Source organism: Hyperolius riggenbachi, chromosome 9 (assembly GCF_040937935.1).
Source record: "Hyperolius riggenbachi isolate aHypRig1 chromosome 9, aHypRig1.pri, whole genome shotgun sequence".
In the NCBI taxonomy this organism is placed as follows: Eukaryota; Metazoa; Chordata; class Amphibia; order Anura; family Hyperoliidae; genus Hyperolius; species Hyperolius riggenbachi.
In genome coordinates this window covers 202,843,436-202,867,804 of record NC_090654.1, presented here as the reverse complement: position 1 = coordinate 202,867,804, position 24,369 = coordinate 202,843,436, and the positions used below count along the sequence as shown (strand labels likewise).

The 24,369-nt window shown below is 42.6% G+C and overlaps 1 long non-coding RNA gene across 1 annotated transcript in view; it reads right to left on the bottom strand.

Annotated features, from left to right (window-relative positions):
• Positions 1-24,369, bottom strand: part of LOC137531830 (uncharacterized) — a 111,413-nt gene that overhangs the window by 63,277 nt on the left and 23,767 nt on the right. Inside the window, exon 2 of the long non-coding RNA XR_011023781.1 lies at positions 22,918-23,093. This is a non-coding gene — a long non-coding RNA (uncharacterized lncRNA). The remainder of the gene's footprint in view (positions 1-22,917; positions 23,094-24,369) is intronic.

Below are 24,369 nucleotides of genomic sequence, written 5' to 3'. Positions count from 1 at the left end.
TGTAAAGGTACATAACTGCTGAGCAATTCTGATCTTGGAATTGACTAAAATTAGGTAAGGAGAACACCTGTTATTTTTTCAGTGAGGAGCGTAACAACTAGCCCCTGCTTTCACTACAGTAAAAAATGCTGAACTATACATCTTTATGTTGTGAGGCAAGGTTAGGGATGAATTGTGACAGACAGGGCCAGTTTTAGACTTTTTGCTTTCTGAGGCAAACTTGTGAGGACCCCCCCATTTGGTACGATCGCACAGCACCCAAAAATGTTCCCCCTCACTATAGGTAGGTAGCCAGGTATAGGTGCCCCCTGTATAGGGTAGCCAGGTATAGTTGCCCTGTAATAGGTAGCTAGTATAGTTGCCTCAGTATAGGTAGCATAGTATAGTTGCCCCCAGTATAGGTAGTATAGTTGCCCCAGTATAGTTAGCTGGTATAGTTGCCCTCAGTATAGGTAGCTAGTACAGTTGCCCCCAGAGTAGGTATTATAGTTGCCCTCACTATAGGTAGTATAGTTGCCCCAGTATAGGTAGCTAGTATAGTTGCCCCAGTACAGGTAGTATAGTTGGCCCCCATATAGCTAGTATACTTGCCCTCGTATCCTACCTAATAAAACCTAAATGTCCCTGCGTACTACTGTCCCTGTGTCCTTGGGTCTGTGCTTCTTGCTACTGCTCATGTGCGCAGCACGGACAGCCTTTGGGACAGGAGGACGGGGCCAGTTAGCTGGGTGGGCATGTGCTCGGGCGGACGGGTGCACATGCATGCACACTGACATGTGGCGGTGGCAGCGGTGAGAGACAAACCTAGAGCCCGTTTTTAAACGGGCTTAGGTCTACTAGTAGGTAGCATAATTGTCTCCAGTATAGGTAGTATAATTGTTCCAGTATAGGTAGCTAGGAAAGTTGCCCCAGTGCAAGTAGTATAGTTGCCCCCCTTATAGGTAGTATAATTTCCCCTAGTATAGGTAGCATATTATTATTATTATTATTTATTAGATTTATATAGCGCCAACATATTACGCATCGCTGTACAATAAATAAGGTTACAGACAATGATAACAGGGGTGACAGAACAATACAGGCAATAGATACAACAATACAGGTAATAGCAAAAAGATACACAACACAATGCAGACAGTAGTACAATGCCAGATCATAAACTGGAGTGGTAGTGGTAACAAGTTCCACATTCTGGGTAAAGTGTACACAGTCATGTATGATACACAAGGGGAGAGGGCCCTGCCAAAGGCTTACAATCTAGAGGGAGGGGTTGGTGACACAAAAGGAGGGGGTGCAGCAAGAAGTTATTGGCAGAAAGACTTAGGGCAGTGTTGATTTGATGTAGGCCTCCTTGAAGAAGTGAGTTTTGAGTGCTTTTTTGAAGGTGTTGAAGGTGGGAGCGAGCCTGATGGGCAGTGGGAGAGAGTTCCACAGGATGGGGGCAGCTCTAGTGAAGTCCTGCAGTCGTGCATGGGAGTGCGAGATGCGTGGGGTGGTTAAGAGGAGGTTGTTGGATGAGCGAAGTGGGCGGCCAGGTGTATATCTGCTGACCAGGTCAGAGATGTAGCTTGGGCAGGACTTGTGTAAGGATTTGTAGGCCAAACATAGGACCTTGAAGCTAATTCTGAAGTGAATTGGAAGCCAATGAAGGGATTTGCGTAGGGGAGTCGTGGAGACAGAGCGGTGGGAGGAGTAGATGAGTCTGGCTGCTGCGTTCATGATGGATTGTAGGGGGGCTATGCGGTTTTGAGGGAGGCCGGACAGGAGTGAGCTGCAGTAGTCCAGGCGGGAGATGATGAGGGCATGGACAAGGAGTTTGGCAGTGTCTGGGGTCAGGAAAGGCCGTATCTTGGAGATGTTGCGTAGGTGGAAATAGCAGGCCCTAGCTACGGCTTGGATGTGGGAGGTGAAGGAGAGGGCAGAGTCCAGGGTGACACCCAGGCAGCGGGCTTGTGTGGTTGGGTGAATGATTGTGCCATTGACAGTGACGTAGAGGTCAGTGGGGGGTGAGGCAGCACGGGGTGGGAAGATTAGGAGTTCAGTCTTATCCAGGTTTAATTTTAGGAACCTGGCAGACATCCAGGATGAAATAGCCGAGAGGCCAGAGGATACCTTCTCCATGGTGGTGGTGGAGAGGTCAGTGGTATGGAGGTAAATCTGGGTGTCATCTGCATATAGGTGATAGTTGAAACCCAGAGAGAAGATGAGTTTTCCGATGGAGGTGGTGTAAGTGGAGAACAGCACAGGACCAAGAACAGAGCCTTGGGGGACCCCAACTGAAAGTGGGATGGAGGTTGAGGAGGAACCATTGAAGGAGGTCTTGAAGGAGCGATTTGAGAGGTAGGAGGAGAACCATGCTAGGGCAAGGTCTTGGATACCCACAGATTGCAGGGACTGGAGTAGCAGGGCGTGATCGACAGTGTTGAATGCTGATGAGAGGTCTAGGAGGAGAAGGATAGTGTATTTTCCTTCGGCCTTGGCAAGCGTGAGGTCATTGCCCTCACGCTTTGCCCCCATATAGGTAGTATAATTGCCCTCAGTATAGGTAGTATACCAATAGCAGAAAAAAAATACTGCGCTCCAATGAAATTCACTCTTTACACAAAATAGGGGATCGCAGCAAAAATAGCAGGTCACTTCACTTCACTTATACCAGTAGTCACAATCGATTCACTGCGCTTTCAAAACCCTATAAAATCAAATAAAAACGCACATAGTGCACAGTATTGTCTAAAACAAGACTACAATTAGCACCCCGTGCTTGCGCTCTTGGGGTAGTGCCTCCACCATATGAGGGAATCTACGTCACTCTCCCTTCGTGAATGCACTTACCAGAAGCGCATCTTGAATGTCAGCATATAACAATCATCCGGTAGTCAGCCAAGGAGGACCAGATTGTAAAAGTGACATCCAGTTTTAATGTAACACTTGTGCAGGCTAACAGCGGGTACATATGCTCCGTACCATGGATATAATGGAGCCGCACGCCACCACACTGTCTTTCCTGCTCGTAGTCTCGTGACGTCAGTAGTCTCGTGCGCACTGACGTCACGAGACTACGAGCAGGAAAGACAGTGTGGTGGCGTGCGGCTCCATTATATCCATGGTACGGAGCATATGTACCCGCTGTTAGCCTGCACAAGTGTTACATTAAAACTGGATGTCACTTTTACAATCTGGTCCTCCTTGGCTGACTACCGGATGATTGTTATATGCTGACATTCAAGATGCGCTTCTGGTAAGTGCATTCACGAAGGGAGAGTGACGTAGATTCCCTCATATGGTGGAGGCACTACCCCAGGAGCGCAAGCACGGGGTGCTAATTGTAGTCTTGTTTTAGACAATACTGTGCACTATGTACGTTTTTAATTGATTTTATAGGGTTTTGAAAGCGCAGTGAATAGATTATGACTACTAGTATAGGTAGTACAGTTGTCCCCAGTACAGGTAGCCTGGAGGGGTTAGCAGCCAGGAAGGGGGAGCAGCAGGCACAGCGGTGGGGAGGGGGGTCGGACCCCCCTCAATCACCTAGGTCCCCATTGTCTGAGCTCCCCCTCCAGCTATTAGCGCTCTGTGTGTGTGTGTCAGGCAGCGGGTGGGCAAGGAATTACCCAACTTAAGCAAAGAGCTCCTCATACTATAAAACAGTTTAATAATGAAAAGATTGCTAGCAATTGCACATGCATAAATAAATTTCAAAACGTTTATACCAATTTTTTTTTACAGCTCCATCCAACTCTTTGAGAGCATGCAACCAGTGCCATGGATTCTGCTCAAGTGCCCATTCATCTCCCAAGCTCTGTTCTCCAGCCGACTATAGAATACACTGTGAGCCCCCACAACATGTAGGCGTACTTATTAGCATGCCACTGGCGAGCTGGGCGCAGAGCCAAATGATGCCTCACCCTGCTGCTGCGTTGAATACTATTCCCCCTCCGAGTCATAGCAGCTTGGAGGGAAATGTAATTCAGGGTCCAGCGATTGCCGTAACCCCGAATTACCCTTACGGGCCCCGCGCACTATAGCATGCTATAGCAGAGCCTAGTTATGGTGCTTGGTGCTGAGCGCCATCCACTGAAACCACCTGCTTTGACATATAGTCCTAGCGTTGGTCAGAGCAGTGCCCGGTGTGGAGTATCGAAGCTGGGCGTGTCATAGCAGCAATGCTATGCTGCACGCCCCGTGTAATGGTAATTCGGGGCTCCAGGTTGCCAGACCCTGAATTACATCTTCCTCCGAGTTGGAGGGGGAATAGTATTTAAAGCTACCGTCATTCGGCTCGCCCTGCGCCAAACTGCCCGCTGCAGTTATAACATGCACCCAGCACTGGTTGCAACAGTATTTAAATGGCTGAACACTTACATTTTACTATAAAAATGTGGTCACATGGTATTTTGCTTTCTACAAAATATTAGTACTTTTTTCTTGCAGAAATGTGGGAAAGCTTGAGTGTTATTTTACCTTTACACAAAGCTATTTTTATTCACACACTTCCACTGCAAAATCGCCTTGCTGTAAAAAAATAAAATCTACATGCCGTCATTTTCAAATAACCAAGAACTCAGAATTGATTCTGTCCAGTTAAAATAATATTCCATGCTGACATTTAAATCCCTGGTGACCACAGAGTTTATTAATTCATCTAGCTCACCCTTACCACAAAAAGCATCATTAGGAATCAGTATAAAGTCCTACAAATGTTCTACAACAGCTGCATCATCGGGGAAGAATTAGATAAAAGGAGAAGGCAGTTAACCCAGAAAAGGAAGAACTAAAATAATCTTAAAGAGTTATTCCACTTTAGTAGAAAAATCTACACAGCATATCATGCAGTATCTACAAAAATCATTTTTATAACTGAATGCCATTAAATATTACTATTGTGTTCAGCCTGCAGTTGCTGTCTCCTTTTCTAGGAAAACTTAGTAGAAACTATGGCAACAGTTTTTAGCTTGGTGTTAAAGATCCCAAAGACTCTCTCTACTCTGTGGTTTTTGGATCCTTAACGCAAACCTGAAGTGAAAACACTTATGGATTTATAAATTGTATGTGTTTGACTAAAAGTAAATATACCAAACAACTGAGTCTCATAGTTTTATGCTCAGTTTAAGGACTTCATTTTAAGACTTATTTCTGAAGAGTAGTCTTGACCTTTAAAGAGAAACTCCAACCTAGAATTGAACTTTATCCCAATCAGTAGCTGATACCCCCTTTTACAAGAGAAATATAATGATTTTCACAAACAGACCATCAGGGGGCGCTGTATGACTGATTTTGTGCTGAAATCCCTCCCACAAGAAGCTCTGGGACCGCGGTACTCTGGGCAAACTGCCACAATGTAACAATGTTCACAGACAGGAAAAAGCTGTTTACAGCTGTCTCTAACAGCCAAAACAGCTAGGAGCAGCTACATAACCTGCCCACAGTAAAAATGTCACCATGTAATAAATGTCAGAATTTAAATCGGGGAGAGGAAAGATTTTACAATGAGCAAACACTGACTAAATCATTTATACATAATTATGGTAAAAAATGAAGCACTTTTTTACTACATTATTTTCACTGGAGTTCCTCTTTAAAAAAACAGAAGTAATGACCCTTTGAACTTTGCACCCCAAAATCTTATCAGAAGCCTTACTCACTCTCTCACATACTCTTTTAGCTTCTATTTACCTTTCAGAAAATGGACTGAATTTGGCAAGCTGTTCGAAAAGGTCATTTGCATAGATAACTTAGATTTTTTTTCATAGATCATAGATCAATTATCATTTTGTATTGGGATAGTTTATCGTAAGAGCACTTTGATCATTATGGCTCCAGCTAAAGTCTTAAAAAAGTTTTTTTTCTTCTCGCACTTTAATTCAATTTGCCAGCATGTGCCTAGGAACGCTCTGCATAGCAAAGAGCAATATAATTTTAATTATTGCCTCTCTACCTAAGATAATATAGAAAAGTTTATCCCAAGTACTCCGTTATTTTTCTTTCTGACAGTAAGTAATCAAAGTTTAACTGAGATCATTTATCTAGATCAACACAGAGCTCCACACCCAGCTAACGCACAGAGCACCCCTCCCCCCTATAATTATCAAGATACCTGTTAATGTTTTTGGTTGCTAAACTACATCCTAATTTTTAGAATTGCGTTTTCATGATTAACCTTGAAGTCAGAGTCAAGATTAAAATGTATTAATACTTTTTGTAAATGGAGCATTGAGATTGTCTGTCCCCTCAAAGTGAAGAGCAGGTCATCAACATATGCTAGTATTTTAATTTCATGCCCATCTAATGTAAGTCCTTTAATTTTGGTATCATATTGTATGGTTTCTGAATTAAGGCTTTGACACCAATATTAAATGGAAGAGGGGATGATGGACAACCCTGCCTCATGCCATTAGTGATATTAAATTCTTATGACAAGCTGCCATTCACCCTAACACACACAGATTGATTATGGTAAAGCCTTCTTATTTTGTGAATGAAATCTTTATATTATTTTTTCTGAGGCAAATAATATAAATAGTTCCTATCAAGCCTCAAATGCTTTCTCAGCATCTACAGCTAGGATGGTCCATTCTCTCCTGCCCCTTTGGCACAGAAAAATACAGCTTGTTGCAGAGTAAATATTGTCATACACTTGATCCCTCTTTGTAAAACCTGATTGTTGTAGGCCCAGTATAACCTTGATATTTCTACAACCTTTTTGCTAAAATGTTCATGCAAATTTTCACATCTATATCAATGAGGAAGATTGGTCTTAAATCTGGCCCAATCTTATTCTTGGGGCTCGCAGTGCAGGAGATCGCGCGCACGCTGGGCGCGCATCTCCTGTTGTCTTCAGTCTCCGAGCGGCTCGGGAGACTGTTAGACGGCAAAACCACCATCTAATTACATTGTACATCGCTGCGATCTGCAGCAGCGCTGTACTGGGGACAGCCGTGTGACACGGCTGTCCCCCTGTGACACTAGAGAGCGATCAGTTCTCATAGGCAGAAGCCTATGACAGCCGATCAACATGATTGGCCGGCTGTGGGGAGGGAGGGAGGGAAAAGAAATAAATAAAAAAAATAGTAATATTTATTAAAAAAAAAGAAAAATATTTCTTAAAAAAAAAAAAAAAACACAGGGGGAGCGATCAGACTCCACCAACAGAGAGCTCTGTCGGGAGAAAAGGGGGGGGGGGGGGGGGATCACTTGTGTGCTGTGTTGTGCGGCCCTGCAGCTTGGTCTTAAAGCTGCAGTGGCCTATTTAAAAAAAAATGGACTGGTCACTGGGGGGGTTTGACACAATGGTCCTCAAGAGGTTAATATACAAGTATATATACTGTATATACAGTATATATATATATATATATATATATATATATATATATATATATATATATATGTATGTATGCATATATATATATATATATATACAGTGGCTTGCAAAAGTATATGGCCCCCTTGAAGTTTTCCACATTTTGTCACATTACTGCCACAAACATGCATCAATTTTATTGGACTTCCACGTGAAAGACCAATATAAAGTGGTGTACATGTGAGAAGTGGAACGAAAATCATACCTGATTCCAAACATTTTTTACAGATAAATAACTGCAAAGTGGGGTGTGCGTAATTATTCGGCCCCCTTGAGTCAATACTTTGTAGAACCACCTTTTGCTGCAATTACAGCTGCCAGTCTTTTAGGGTATGTCTCTACCAGCTTTGCACATCTAGAGACTGAAATCCTTGCCCATTCTTCTTTGCAAAACAGCTCCACCTCAGTCAGATTAGATGGACAGCGTTTGTGAACAGCAGTTTTCAGATCTTGTCACAGATTCTCAATTGGATTTAGATCTGGACTTTGACTGGGTCATTCTAACACATGGACATGTTTTAAACCATTCCATTGTTGTCCTGGCTTTATGTTTAGGGTCGTTGTCCTGCTGGAAGGTGAACCTCCGCCCCAGTCTCAAGTCTTTTGCAGTCTCCAAGAGGTTTTCTTTCAAGTTTGCCCTGTATTTGGATCCATCCATCTTCCCATCAGCTTCCCTGTCCCTGCTGAAGAGATGCACCCCCAGAGCATGATGCTGCCGCCACCATATTTGACAGTGGGGATGGTGTGTTCAGAGTGATGTGCAGTGTTAGTTTTCTGCCACACATAGGGCTCTATTCATAAAACTTCTGAGCCGGAAAAAATCCTGGAGGTAAAATACCGCAGCGGTATTTTACACTTCTGGGTGGTCATTCATAGAAATCTTGCCAGCTGAGATAGCAGAGCGGAGATCTCCCGCTGAAAGCTGGCGGTAAGCTGTCGGAAGACATGCGGAAACACTTCAGCCGGCAGAGTCCCTCCGTGCACTGCTCTCTCTGGGAGGTCTGTCCCATTCACTTGTATGTGATCCGCAAAATCAGAGGAAGCGGTATTTCCCGTCCACATACCGCTTCCTCTAATCTTTATGAATGGCCATTTTGTTACTTTTTTCTAGATAAATCTAGAAAAACACTGGAGAAGGCGGAAATTTCTCGCTCTGCTGGGGGATTGTAGATTTTCATGCGGGAACAGCTTTTATGAATGCCCACTTTGCTAAATGGACGGGAAAATTCGCTGTTTTGAGCGGAAAACTTGCGGTAAGGTTTTATGAATAGAGCCCAGTGTGTTTTGCATTTTGGCCAAAAAGTTCCATTTTGGTCTCATCTGACCAGAGCACCTTCTTCCACATGCTTGCTGTGTCCCCCACATGGCTTGTGGCAAACTGCAAACGGGACTTCTTATGCTTTCTGTTAACAATGGCTTTCTTCTTGCCACTCTTCCATAAAGGCCAACTTTGTACAGTGCATGTCTAATAGTTGTCCTATGGACAGAGTCTCCCACCTGAGATGTAGATCTCTGCAGCTCGTCCAGAGTCACCATGGGCCTCTTGACTGCATTTCTGATCAGCGCTCTCCTTGTTCGGCCTGTGAGTTTAGGTGGATGGACTTGTCTTAGTAGGTTTACAGTTGTGCCATACTCCTTCCATTTCTGAATGATCGCTTGAACAGTGCTCCGTGGGATGTTCAAGGCTTTGGAAATCTTTTTGTAGCCTAAGCCTGCTTTAAATTTCTCAATAGCTTGATCCCTGACCTGTCTGGTGTGTTCTTTGTGGTGTTGTTGCTCCCAATATTCTCTTAGACAACCTCTGAGCCCCTCACAGAGCAGCTGTATTTGTACTGACATTAGATTACACACAGGTGCACTCTATTTAGTCATTAGCACTCATCAGGCAATGTCTATAGGCACTCAGATCAAAGGGGGCCGAATAATTATGCACACACCACTTTGCAGTTATTTATTTGTAAAAAATGTTTGGAATCCTGTATGATTTTTGTTCCACTTCTCACGTGTACACCACTTTGTATTGGTCTTTCACGTGGAATTCCAATAAAATTGATTCATGTTTGTGGCAGTAATGTGACAAAATGTGGAAAACTTCAAGGGGGCAGAATACTTTTGCAACCCACAGTATATATATATATATATATATATATATATATATATATATATATATATATATATATATATATATATATATATATACAGGGAGTGCAGAATTATTAGGCAAGTTGTATTTTTAAGGAATAATTTTATTATTGAACAACAACCATGTTCTCAATGAACCCAAAAAAACTCATTAATATCAAAGCTGAATATTTTTGAAAGTAGTTTTTAGTTTGTTTTTAGTTTTAGCTATTTTAGGGGGATATCTGTGTGTGCAGGTGACTATTACTGTGCATAATTATTAGGCAACTTAACAGAAAACAAATATATACCCTTTTCAATTATTTATTTTTACCAGTGAAACCAATATAACGTCTCAACATTCACAAATGAGTAGGATATGGACCAGAGGCGCCAAAAAGAGTAAAAACAATACTAGGTTTAAAAGACTTGGGGGGAGCCGTACTCACCCCCTATCAACAGACCAAAAGCCAATAGAACCAACAATCTTTGGTCAAAAATTCAACAATTTATTGGTACTCCCAGGTGCTACGCGTTTCACGGGATTATCCCGCTTCCTCAGGCAATCATACAGGAGTACAAGCTACAAAGAATACAAAACAATAACATACATAAATATATAGACCCCAAATGCTTGTATTACTTAAAAACAATTACACATAATGGTTGAGGACATACAGGGTTAAATGCGAATTACAATGTAAGCCTGTAGCTTAAATTTATAATCATTGGAAATTATTTGAGCCATAGTGTAAATAAGTATTCTCAAAAGTTCCCTCCAACAAATTTCAGAATTTTAAAAAATCTTAAAAGTTATTAAAAATTATTAAAAATACGTGTCGTATCAGCCAATATGTTTAAATAACCTAAGTTGTCGGAATGGCTCATTGTACTTGTTCTACAGTGGTATTGACTAGCCTTAAACATTGGTATAGTGTGTTATCTTTATGCAGGTGATCAAATAAGTAAGGGAAGAGGCAGGACTAAAAATGAAGTAATTGCCATGAAATTACTATAATCCTAAATGATGCTACATATCTCCGTATTGAGTCTGGACAAAATGTGACAAAGAGCTTACCAGTTGGGGGTCTGGAACGCAGTGCAGCGCCTCAGTGGGAAAGCGAGGCGCTCCGGGCACTATAAATAGCCCAAATGAGCGGAGAACGCCGTCTCCGCATTGTCCTGGCTGACTTCCGCTGTGCTGGGCGGAAGTGATGTATGGCGCGCATGCGCCGGAAGATGGCGGCGCCATTTTGGATTAGGGCTATTATGGGCAGCATGTGTAATGTTCATCCTGACGCTTTTTGTGCGTCCGAACCGCTGTGTATATGCGTCCAATGCTAGCGCTGTACGCGCTATAATGCCAAGGAACTGTCAGTACGTCTTTTACGTGTCCGAACCGGCGCGTGCATGCGTCCACTGCTAGCGCTATATGCGCCATAATGCCAAAGAATTGTCAATATATTATAGTGTTGGAATAGAAAGTCAACTAAAAAAGTGGTGAAAGTATATAACCAGGGGGGTAAGGGCAACACATGGATGCCGATTGGGTATATGTGGGTTTAGGGGACTTCGCTTTACTGGAATATAGCGTACAGATCCTATTTTCCTATATAGCACCAAAAACATAAGTTAGTACAGTTTTGTACAATATTAACTGATATAGCAAATTAGGCACAAATGTAATAATAAAGTTTATATGATACAATAGAGGATAATAAATGTTGGAAAAATAATAATAATAAAAAATAATAAACAACAACACAAAAAACACACAATATTGCAGAGGATTACACTATAGTCACAGAGATTATATAAACAACTAGAAACAACTATTTATATAAAACTGGAGTATATATATAAAAATTGATATAAAATACGCTTCAGTACAACTGATACCGTAATAAAAATAAATATAAAAGCTATTATTCTCTCAGTAAATCAAATTTAGATAAAAGGGAGGATAATAGATAAACGAAGTAGAGAATTGGGTAAAATTCTCTACTTCGTTTATCTATTATCCTCCCTTTTATCTAAATTTGATTTACTGAGAGAATAATAGCTTTTATATTTATTTTTATTACGGTATCAGTTGTACTGAAGCGTATTTTATATCAATTTTTATATATATACTCCAGTTTTATATAAATAGTTGTTTCTAGTTGTTTATATAATCTCTGTGACTATAGTGTAATCCTCTGCAATATTGTGTGTTTTTTGTGTTGTTGTTTATTATTTTTTATTATTATTATTTTTCCAACATTTATTATCCTCTATTGTATCATATAAACTTTATTATTACATTTGTGCCTAATTTGCTATATCAGTTAATATTGTACAAAACTGTACTAACTTATGTTTTTGGTGCTATATAGGAAAATAGGATCTGTACGCTATATTCCAGTAAAGCGAAGTCCCCTAAACCCACATATACCCAATCGGCATCCATGTGTTGCCCTTACCCCCCTGGTTATATACTTTCACCACTTTTTTAGTTGACTTTCTATTCCAACACTATAATATATTGACAATTCTTTGGCATTATGGCGCATATAGCGCTAGCAGTGGACGCATGCACGCGCCGGTTCGGACACGTAAAAGACGTACTGACAGTTCCTTGGCATTATAGCGCGTACAGCGCTAGCATTGGACGCATATACACAGCGGTTCGGACGCACAAAAAGCGTCAGGATGAACATTACACATGCTGCCCATAATAGCCCTAATCCAAAATGGCGCCGCCATCTTCCGGCGCATGCGCGCCATACATCACTTCCGCCCAGCACAGCGGAAGTCAGCCAGGACAATGCGGAGACGGCGTTCTCCGCTCATTTGGGCTATTTATAGTGCCCGGAGCGCCTCGCTTTCCCACTGAGGCGCTGCACTGCGTTCCAGACCCCCAACTGGTAAGCTCTTTGTCACATTTTGTCCAGACTCAATACGGAGATATGTAGCATCATTTAGGATTATAGTAATTTCATGGCAATTACTTCATTTTTAGTCCTGCCTCTTCCCTTATTTATTTGATCACCTGCATAAAGATAACACACTATACCAATGTTTAAGGCTAGTCAATACCACTGTAGAACAAGTACAATGAGCCATTCCGACAACTTAGGTTATTTAAACATATTGGCTGATACGACACGTATTTTTAATAATTTTTAATAACTTTTAAGATTTTTTAAAATTCTGAAATTTGTTGGAGGGAACTTTTGAGAATACTTATTTACACTATGGCTCAAATAATTTCCAATGATTATAAATTTAAGCTACAGGCTTACATTGTAATTCGCATTTAACCCTGTATGTCCTCAACCATTATGTGTAATTGTTTTTAAGTAATACAAGCATTTGGGGTCTATATATTTATGTATGTTATTGTTTTGTATTCTTTGTAGCTTGTACTCCTGTATGATTGCCTGAGGAAGCGGGATAATCCCGTGAAACGCGTAGCACCTGGGAGTACCAATAAATTGTTGAATTTTTGACCAAAGATTGTTGGTTCTATTGGCTTTTGGTCTGTTGATAGGGGGTGAGTACGGCTCCCCCCAAGTCTTTTAAACCTAGTATTGTTTTTACTCTTTTTGGCGCCTCTGGTCCATATCCTACTCAGAATGCAGTCCACCGTTGGTGGCAAGGATTTTTCCTAATTTCTTCTACAGAGAGCGACATCTTATACCTGAGTGGGGTCAGGTCCTAATTCTCCCCACCCGCATATGGAGTGGTTGCCTAGGGGCAACCTATGTTTGTGAGTATAAATCTATTTTAATTAATTGTATCTCTCCTGCTTTGAAATACCACACCATTTGGGCTCTCGGTCTTTTGTTTTTGTCTCTGAAGTGCAACATTCACAAATATACATTTCTGACATTCAAAAACAAAACAAAAACAAATCAGTGACCAATATACCTTTCTTTGCAAGGACACTCAAAAGCCTGCCATCCATGGATTCTGTCAGTGTTTTGATCTGTTCAACATTGCGTGCAGCAGCACCCACAGCCTCCCAGACACTGTTCAGAGAGGTGTACTGTCCTTGTAAATCTCACATTTTATGATGGATCACAGGTACTCAATGGGGTTCAGATCAGGTGAACAAGGAGGTCATGTCATTAGTTTTTCTTCTTTTATACCCTTTCTTGCCAGCCATGCTGTGGAGTACTTGGACGCATGTGATGGAGCATTGTCCTGCATGAAAATCATGTTTTTCTTGAAGGATGCTGACTTCTTCCTGTACCACTGCTTGAAGAAGGTGTCTTCCAGAAACTGGCAGTAGGACTGGGAGTTGAGCTTGACTCCATCCTCAACCCGAAAAGGCCCCACAAGCTCATCTTTGATGATACCAGTCCAAACCAGTACTCCACCTCCACCTTGCTGGCGTCTGAGTCGGACTGGAGCTCTCTGCCCTTTACCAATCCAGCCATGGGCCCATCCATCTGGCCCATCAAGACTCACTCTCATTTCATCAGTCCATAAAACCTTAGAAAAATCAGTCTTGAGATATTTCTTGGTCCAGTCTTGATGTTTCAGCTTGTGTGTCTTGTTCAGTGGTGGTCGTCTTGGAGGGCTCGTTTCCACTAGTGCGGCATGCGTCTCGTAGACGCACGCCGGCACTGTGCGGGTGGGCGGGATCGCAGGCGAATCCCATGAGCCGTGCCATGCACGGCTATGGGAATCGCAGCCTCTGCCGCGAATTCTGTAGGGGGTTCCGGCCGAATCGCGATTTGCCTGCGGGGAAACTGCGGATTCGCGGCCGTTTCCGCGACAGTGGAAACGGGCCCTCAGCCTTTCTTACCTTGGCCATGTCTCTGAGTATTGCACACCTTGTGCTTTTGGGCACTCCAGTGATGCTGCAGCTCTGAAATATGGCCAAACTGGTGGCAAGTGGCATCTTGGCAGCTGCACGCTTGACTTTTCTCAGTTCATGGGCAGTTATTTTGCGCCTTGGTTTTTCCATACGCTTCTTGCGACCCTGTTGACTATTTTGAATGAAACGCTTGATTGTTCGATGATCACGCTTCAGAAGCTTTGCAATTTTAAGAGTGCTGCATCCCTCTGCAAGATATCTCACTATTTTTGACTTTTCTGAGCCTGTCAAATCCTTCTTTTGACCCATTTTGCCAAAGGAAAGGAAGTTGCCTAATAATTATGCACACCTGATATAGGGTGTTGATGTCATTAGACCACACCCCTTCTCATTACAGAGATGCACATCACCTAATATACTTAATTGGTAGTAGGCTTTCGAGCCTATACAGCTTGGAGTAAGACAACATGCATAAAGAGGATGATGTGGTCAAAATACTAATTTGCCTAATAATTCTGCACTCCCTATATATATATATCTTTTTCCGACAAGCATACGCTCTATCTTAGGCCATGCACCCTTCAACCTCGCGTCTAGTTTTATTCCGTACTAAATAACCTAATCACGCCCTGCCTGTATATATACTGTATACTACCCCACCTCTTGTTTCCACCCTATTCCTTTAGATTGTAAGCTCGCCAGGGCAGGGCTCTCTCACCCTTTTGTGTCTTGGAATATTATTCATTTGATAGCATGGAATGGACACCATTCACCTACGGTTGAATCGTTAGGCTATCAGCAATACACACTTCTTTGCGCTCTGTTAACAGGGGTATGATTGTTGATTGTTGTACTTTTTAACTGTCCCATTAGGCCTGGGTACATTGCGGACATTGTCCTAGTCGATGTGCTTTACCTAGTATAGATACATTTGAGTCTTTCTGAAGTTATTATATTTATAGCTTGTTTTTAACATGCCTTATTACACATACTGTAAGTCCACTATTATTATTTGATGATTTCTCTTACCAAAGAGAGCCTTTGCTTTTCTTGTATATACATTATCTGTATATTGTATAACACAACCCTGATAGTTTCATTCCCCCAGATGGTTTTTACAACAGCAGAGAGAGAGGTAGTTGTGTTTTAATAATACTGATAATAATCTGCTTCCTGCGCTGGAACTACTGTTTTCAATGTTCCAAATTTTATGTGGTCAGTTAAAATATTCCATAATGAGTTCTCCTTTGAGCTTTTCTGCCTCTTCCAGCATATTAATAATTGACTTATTGGATAGTTTTGTATTCACACAACAAATACCAATTAGTTGTTTAGTGGAGTCTTGTAGTAGGGCTAGTTATATCCTTCACAAACAATTGCTTTCCTATAGACAGGGGCCTAATTATTTGTGAGACAATCCCAGACCAGACTCTTTAGGGCATCTATGATTCACAAAGCTCTGTCTCAAGGTCAATCCCTCGAGTGAGAGCTGCACGAGCCTAAAACACCAAAAAGGCTATTTTGCAATATGCGGAGCTCTTCCGGTGTAATTGTATAGAAGCTCCTAATGCATGTTATTCAGGCTTATTTGACAGTTGCTACTGCTACCTTTGCAAATCAATCTGTAGCCAGACATTACCGGGTCCCTTGAGCTGTAGGGCTCTAGGACTGCTGCATAGTTAACTACAACAATAGTTATGCCTCTGGATTGGTTTTTGGGTGCCCAACCCAGGCTGCTGATGGGGCTATTCTAAGTAGCTAATTTTTATGCAATTTATGTCAACCAAGGTTCATAGTTAATCATTAGATATGACTGTACATTGCTCAAGACCATCTCATCAATGGAGCAAAGGGGGGAAATGAAGCAAGATCTAAACGCAAGATTTACAGTGTTGTGCATTGCTAGCCTCTGGTGCCATTAAAAAGGGTAATTCAAGCTTTTTGTATTCAGTCAAAAAATAGTGTGCTTCTTTGTGTCAGTAAATGTCAATAAACACATAATGATGATGATGATGACAGTCTCAATACTTTTAAAATTGCAATGCCAGGGGTTTCAAAGGATAAGCAGTGATTGGAATCTTGCTGGCTAACAGGAGTAGAAAATGGACATCAGAGTGAAAATTAAGACTATTTTTTAACAAAAGGAGTACTTGTGCCTCCTGGTAGATGATGACCGTTGATAAACCATAAATGTCATTACTGTTATAGTGAGTCTTAGGGCCCATTTACACTTAAGAAAGGAGTGCAAGCAAGATAGGTTGGCACTAGATGCACAGACAGACAGATCCAAGGGGTAACAGGTGTATATAGCTGTGCCTCCAGGCAAAGAAGGTAATATGCATCAGAACACAGGTAAATGAAATCCGGGCACCAGTCAGCCTACTGGGACTCTTGTTACATCTATCCAGCCACGAATCCCTATCACCATGCCATTCGGTTATGGCATCGGTATATGGACGATGTAATCATGGTCTGGACTGCGGTGAGAAATTGTTCTTTGAATTTGTTGAGTGGCTTAACAGTAACGATCTTAATATGAGATTTACAGGAGTGTGGGGGGGTCTGAACTTGGAGTTTCTGGACCTTGCATTATATGTGGAGAGAGACAAGGTGTTGTCTAAAGGACATCGCACGTCTATAGCAACCAACTCCCTGCTGACCTATTCCAGTTACCATCCACGTCATGTGTTAGATGGGATACCATATAGTCAATTTCGGAGACTTAAACGTAATAACAGTAAACAGGAGGACTATCTGGAACAGAGTAGGGAGCTGGCGAAAAGATTTTTGCACCGGGGTTATCCCATCTCTCTCCTTGTCGAGGCCTTTAATAAAGCAAATGACAAAAGGAGGGGAGACCTCTTAAAGAAAAATAAGATGAATTCAAACCCTGCTGGCCACCCACATAGAACCAGAAAGGAGGTCCCCTTTATCTTTAACTACTCACCTATGGCCAATAAGATTAGGAGGTGGTGAACAAACATTGGAATGATCTTAAGAGTAGTGCTGCCGTGGGGATAGGACTAAGTGAACGTCCACTTGTCACATTCCGTCGGCCTGCACGATTGGGGATTGGGTAGTCAATAGTGAGTTCAGAACGACAAAAAAAAAAATGGACTGGCTCACAGCAATGAGGCCTGTGGGCAATTATCGTTGTCTGAACTGTATTTAATGCCATCAACTCATCCCCGGGAAATCAATTACACTTGGGGGTCACAAGGTGATATTTAAGGATTTTATACACTGTGGTTCTAAGTTTGCGGTGGTATTCCCTTGTGGAAGATTCTATGTGGAGGAGACCACAAGACCTATTAAACAAAGGTTTCACGAACACTATAAATCAATTGAAACAGTAAAGGGGGCAGGGAGACTAATCTCCCATGTAAGAGAGGAACATGGGGGTAATGCAGACCGTCTACGGTTCTGTGGTCTAAAAATTGTGGATACACCACATAGAGGTGGCAACTGTGAACTCTACTTACGCAGAGAGGAAGCTAAATTTATCTCAAGAACTGAGGCTTGTGGGAGATTGAGACTTAATGAATGTAACGAATTGTGGTGCTTTTTGGATAAGCACTAATACTTGATGATGATTAATGTATAATGAGACCTATTGCCTACTTTATACTCTCAGCCTCTCTCTGTCCCCCTGTTCCTCCTCCTTCCTCCCTCTTAATCTGTACCTAATTCCTCTCCTGTTCAAATTCCTTCTCTTTCTTGGCCCTGCTTGCATCCCTAGGGAGAACGGCAACCCACCCCTTACCTTAATCAGGAGTGAAGCCTGGCTTACTTTAAGCTGTGCTTCACCCTGCACTATATGGTCTGACCAGCTCTTAAAGTTGGAGGCCTGATCACTGGCAACCACCATATACAACCTGCCTTCCTCTCTTTCCCCTCCTGGGTTTTATTCTAGCTGGGGACCGTCAGGTTGCATTTAGGGTAATATGTCTTAGGGAAATGCAATGCTCGTGTCTATTACATGCATGGTTAACCTCAAGTGTATCCTCGTAGTATTCTGTTTTTATGCTGCCAGGTCAGTAATGAGTAAACTGGATCAGTTTTTATCTGTATATTTATAGATGTACGGTTGCTTCAATGATTTTAATATGTTCCGTCTTGTCTCTTTCTTGTTTTACAGGCTCTCCACGCTTCAGGACTGGTCGCCTAGGTAACTAGACGCTGGTCCACCTCCTCACCAATACTGCTGGCTGCATCAAGGGATGTGACGTATTAGTCACCTTATCCCCCGCAGACCAATCAGGCAATGCCTGTGAGACATCCCCGAGAGGGTGACGTCAGAATCTGCCGGCGAACCAGCAGCTCGGGGCGGCGCTTGACACTGAGCGTGCGCTCGCCGGTGGGGCGGCTCTGGAAGTGCGGTAAGCCCGTTCCTTCTTACCTGTATACGTATATAAACTTTCCCTGTAATACTGTCATTGTAATTGTTGCCTCTGAAGAAGCAGGTGCTCCTGTGAAACGGCGGTAAGGCCTACACTTTATTACTGTTTGGAATTCCTTGGGATGAATCAAAGGTGTGATTGAAGCATTAGTTGCTGGCTGGTGCCCGGATTTTATTTACCTGTGTTCTGATCCATTTACACTTAATCAGTTGGTGTGCGTTAGTACACATTGGTATGCTTATAGCTCTCTTAGTGCTTTATTAGTGCAGGCATGACAGCAACAACAGACGCTGTTTCGGCCTATTCGGGCCTTTTTCAAGTTGCTCAAAGGTCATCAAGTAATACAAAGTGTCACAGGTGTATATATAATACATATAATACCCTCCCACCAAACATATTGACCAATCAGGGCGGCCACCAAAGAGAGGACCTGATGGGAGACTGGAAGGTCAGCGAATCGCAGACAGAAGTTTCAAATTCAAAATATAGTCCCCACGCCTCCCACCAGGGAAGCAGCGAGTATACCCACCTGCAGCCAGCAGAAGCAATAGCTACCAACGGCGCATCATGTCAAAAACCGCCGTCCCCCTCAACGGAAGCGGAACGGAAGGACGTCATAGTCATGTGCTGAGTCACATGACCCGCACCACTGACCCACGTCAGCCAATCACATGCGTCATTATGGTCGCGTAGCAACGCGTACACTAGTGCTGGCCATGCGGAAAGCGGTGTTAATGCGGCCAAATGTGCGCCATGCAAACAAAATAATGCGTGCGCACATAATGACAAAGTGTAAGCCGCACCACTCACCATACCGCAGCAAGTAAAGGGGAACTCCTCTGCTTCTCTTAATGAGGCTCATTAACAGAAGCTTCCGTTCCGCTTCCGTTGAGGGAGACGGTGGTTTTTGACATGATGCGCCGTTGGTAGCTATTGCTTCTGCTGGCTGCAGGTGGGTATACTCGCTGCTTCCCTGGTGGGAGGCGTGGGGACTATATTTTGAATTTGAAACTTCTGTCTGCGATTCGCTGACCTTCCAGTCTCCCATCAGGTCCTCTCTTTGGTGGCCGCCCTGATTGGTCAATATGTTTGGTGGGAGGGTATTATATGTATTATATATACACCTGTGACACTTTGTATTACTTGATGACCTTTGAGCAACTTGAAAAAGGCCCGAATAGGCCGAAACAGCGTCTGTTGTTGCTGTCATGCCTGCACTAATAAAGCACTAAGAGAGCTATAAGTATATCTCGTGTGGTGCTGGTCGTTTGCTGGAATTATTGTTGTGACCCCTTTGGTACCGGGGTGAGGTCCGAGCACACTACTTCCTCTGAGCCTATGGTGTCGCTCCTGGGTGTTTGAAGTTACACATTGGTATGCGTTAGTACGCGTTTTTTCCATAGCAGTGCATTGTGAAAAGATTTCAGTTAAAACGCGTTAAGTGTGAAAGGTGCCATAGGAAAACATGGGCATTACTTTGAAAATCAGTGTTCTTTCAGTAATAACTGAGAGCAACTGATTAAGTGTAAACAGGGACTGAGGGCCAGTTTCCACTAGGAACACATGCACAGCAATGGAAGGGTTTCCACTGCGTGCATGTTGTGCGGAGCGGAGCAATCCGAGAATCTGCGGCATGCTGCAGACTCTCGCATGGCCGCATCCGCCTGCAGCCGCGTCCCATCTCCTTCATTGATTTTCGCATCGGGAGAAGCGGAAGTGATGCGGCCGGCGACGGAAGTGATGCGATGCGGCTACATAGCCACATTCGCATCCCTTTGGAGTGGAAACCGGCCCTAAGTCTACATAACTGATGTAACATTACTTGACCTTCCTGATGCCAGCAGAGAATGTGCAGGAGGCATAACCTGACCAGGAGGAGCTGGAGAACAGGAGAGGATGAATACAGGGGTAAGATATGTGACCAAATGGTTAATGGTAGTGGCACTGCCAGCATAAAGCCTACCCGTCTCTTTGTATTCACCTATCCCACCTGGAGGCTGTGGCAGGAACATAGAAATCCGTTCAGTTGCAGTGGCTAAACTCTCACAACAGCTTAGGCTGGGCACAATATTACTTCAGTACACTAGCATACTGGTTAAAGCTGTTGCCTTTGATGTAGGATTTGTGCCTTTCACTAGAGTTTGAATTCTGGCCAAAGCAAGTACATAAAACAGAAAAGGAGTATTTGGGCAAGGCTCCCTACTTACCCTGGTCACCCATGGAGTGCACCTTAAGTCAATAACCATATTTATAATTTCTTCTTGTAATAAAAATCTGAAAATATTTATACCACTGTAAATGATAATATATGTATAATCGTTATAACTGTATAATATTGCGTATAACCTTCTTTTATCATTTCTTCATGTAATAAAATATGAAAATAATGTTTATAACAATGAAAAAAATATATAAGTACATTCGTAATAACTGTAGTAAAACATTAGTAAATATTACCAACATTTTTCTACAACTAAACCTAACCTTACTCTCACACAGATCCCTCCCTTTTCCTATGCGTAACCCTAAGACCCCCTTGGTGGTGCCTAACCCTAAGACCCCCTTGGTGGTGCCTAACCCTAAGACCCCCTGGTGGTGCCTAACCCTAACACCACCCTGGTGGTGCCTAACCCTAACACCACCCTGGTGGTGCCTAACCCGAAGACCCCACTGGTGGTGCCTAATCCTAAGACCCACCTGGTGGTGCCTAAACCTTAAAACTCCACGAGTAGTGCCTAACCCTGAAACTTCCATATCATTTATCTAATTATTTTTTAAATCTATATATTTAGTTATTTGATGAGTATTTGCATTTTCCTTTTAGTTATGAAACTTTACGTAGATAGAAATTATACTATGGTTAGTATGTTTGTAAACATTATTATTCACCTGGCACCCATTGTAAACATTATTATTCACCGGGCACCCACTATAAACATTATTATTTATCAGTCGCCCACATTTCTTGTTGGGTGCCCGTAAAATGATATTTAATGTGAGAATCAATGGCGGTGCCCTTACTTGCCTCATGCGCCCACATTTCCTGCTTCTGGGGTGCAGATGGTTCCCCCACTGGTGGCAGCGCTTGGGAGGCTTGCTGTGCCTTCCCCCCTCATCTCACCATTGGTGTGTTCGCTCCCAGGACATACATTTTGCACTTGCAGCTGGGTACAATTCTCAAAGATAGGTAATCTATCCCTTGGGGGGCAGAGTGGATGGTATCCTCAGACGTTGGCCACATCTGGGGGGTACGCCATTTGCATTCTCTTGTTCCCCCCCCCCCCCCCCCGGGGAAGTTGCAGCACTCCCAGGCAGTGAGGTGCTCTGCGGGGGTGTCTGGGCTGCCCCCCATTTCTTGGGAGTACAAGGAGACCTATACACAGCACCCCTGTTGAGATGCTAAGTATTTTGTGTGAGCCAACTCCTGCAGGATACAGCAGGGTGATAACATTAGATCCTGCATATTCTGGTATCCTGCAAACACTGTGCCATTTTAATTAGTCAAAAGACTTGAGGCAGCCAGTATATATGTCAGATGATGACTACAATATATATATACATTATGTTCTCCTAGATTACCTGGCACAGGGACAGCCATCCCTCAGCTTCTCCCTGCGTCCAATTAACCACCTCAGGGATCATAAGAATACAATTGGGGATTATGGAGTGGGAGGAAGGAGTGATATCAGCCCCCTCTCTGCATCCCCAGACTCCCCAGTGCTAATCAGCCCTGCCGGCTGAAGCCTTGATTGGTTCTACCTAGGTGTCACCCCTTCCATGCTGACACCCGGTGCGTCCCCTCCCCGCTCCCTGCTTAGTATGCCACTGATAACAGCCAGCTTTCTGTAATCCATAATAACTTACTTTCAGTACTTTTTTAACCTTCTATCCCTGTAAAACAAATTAGATATTGCTGAGGTAAGGAGAGTAAAAGATATAGCATGAAAACTCATGAGAATTCCTTTGTGCATTAGGGCCACTGTGATTGATTTTTATGGGCTGCACAGACAATTTCCCTCGTAGAATCTGGAGGCCAATAACTTTTTGCAGTAACCACCGATCACCAGACCACTAAACCTCCCTGTCTTTTAGTGTATAAATTCTGATTCTGTATTCCTACCTTTTATCTCTCGTCCTACTTTCTCTCAGCTAGAAGAAAAAAACTGAAACTGCTGTTATCGTTAAGAATGGGACATGGTACAGTTCTGTACTGCTGATGACATTTTACTCACAAAATTCGGCTTTATAGTTTTATTGTTCTCTATACTTGTGCTGTTCCTCTTTTCCCTTCCATCAGCTATTTCATCTGTCTTCTTTATCTCTCTCCAGCTTGTGTGTGGGCTGATGCCCCTGATTCTTTTCTGTCCTTTTCAATGTCACACTTCTGATTACCCGTCTCTTCTCTCACCTGATGAATCCATAAAGATGAACATAATTATGCTTTCCCAAGGTAAATGGCTCTTATAAATCAGACAGTGCTGCCAGAGTTCCTCTCCACTTCCTCTGCCTCTGAAGAATCCTCCCCCAGGATCCTATCTCTCTGGCACTAAACGCAGCCAAAGCATGAATGTATTTAATAAAACAGGTCACTTGAAAGTATTTATATGGCAGCGCTGGCAGGTCCAGGAAGAATTATTCCACTGATCAAAACTGAGAACACCAAAGTTAATATGCTGTAGAAATGTTAAAATCTCAGAATGAATGATTGTGTTACAGTACAGAGTCACTGAATTCAGGGGTTGATATTATGATTCTCTTATGCACCTCCAAACATTAAAGGACCACTATAGCAAAAAAGTGAAAAGTTTAAAATATTTGTAAACACATAGAAATAAGAAGTATGTTTCTTCCAGAGTAAAATGAGCCATAAATTACTTTTCTTCTATGTTGCTGTCACTTACAGTAGGTAGTAGAAATCTGACACAACCAAAATATTTTGGACTAATCCATCTCTGCATGGGGGGGGGGGGGGGGTTCTCAACATGGCATTTATTCTTTATAAAGGCACTACATGAAAAGGATTTATACAAAGATGCTGGCCTGCCTCCCTGTTCGCTGCACACTCCTTTGGCAGTTGGACAGAACAACTGTTATTCACTAAGTACTTTTGAAAGTAAAGAAGCCCCCATGAGAATATGGGATAATCCAAAACCTGTAAGTTATGTCAGGTTTCTACTACCTATTGTAAGTGCCAGCAACAATGTAGAAAAGTAATTAAAGGGTCATTTTACTCTAGAATAAATGTACTTCTTATTTGTATGTGCTTACATGTATTTAAAATTTTGTGACATTCACAATAGTGGTCCTTTAAAGGCTAACTCCACCTTCCTACAAGCTATGCATAACATATATTGTCACTATGCAAGTCACTTTGGGGCGTAGTACAAAACATTGGTAAAGTTGCCATGCACAAAAAGCACACAACAGTTTTACCATTAATTACACTGCTAAGGTAGAGCACATTGCACAATTAGTTCAACCTGCATTGCCTAGGAAACATTAATGTTGTTACAGTAATGTACTTTACCCAATTAAGCCAAGGTAGAACTGGTTGCACTATTTGCGCAACACGCTCTACCTCTCTAGTGTAATTAACGGTAACATTGCTGTGTGTCCTCTGCACACCACAACTTTACCAATGTTTTCTGCATACCCCTTTGTGATGGAGATATTGTTTCAGCTTC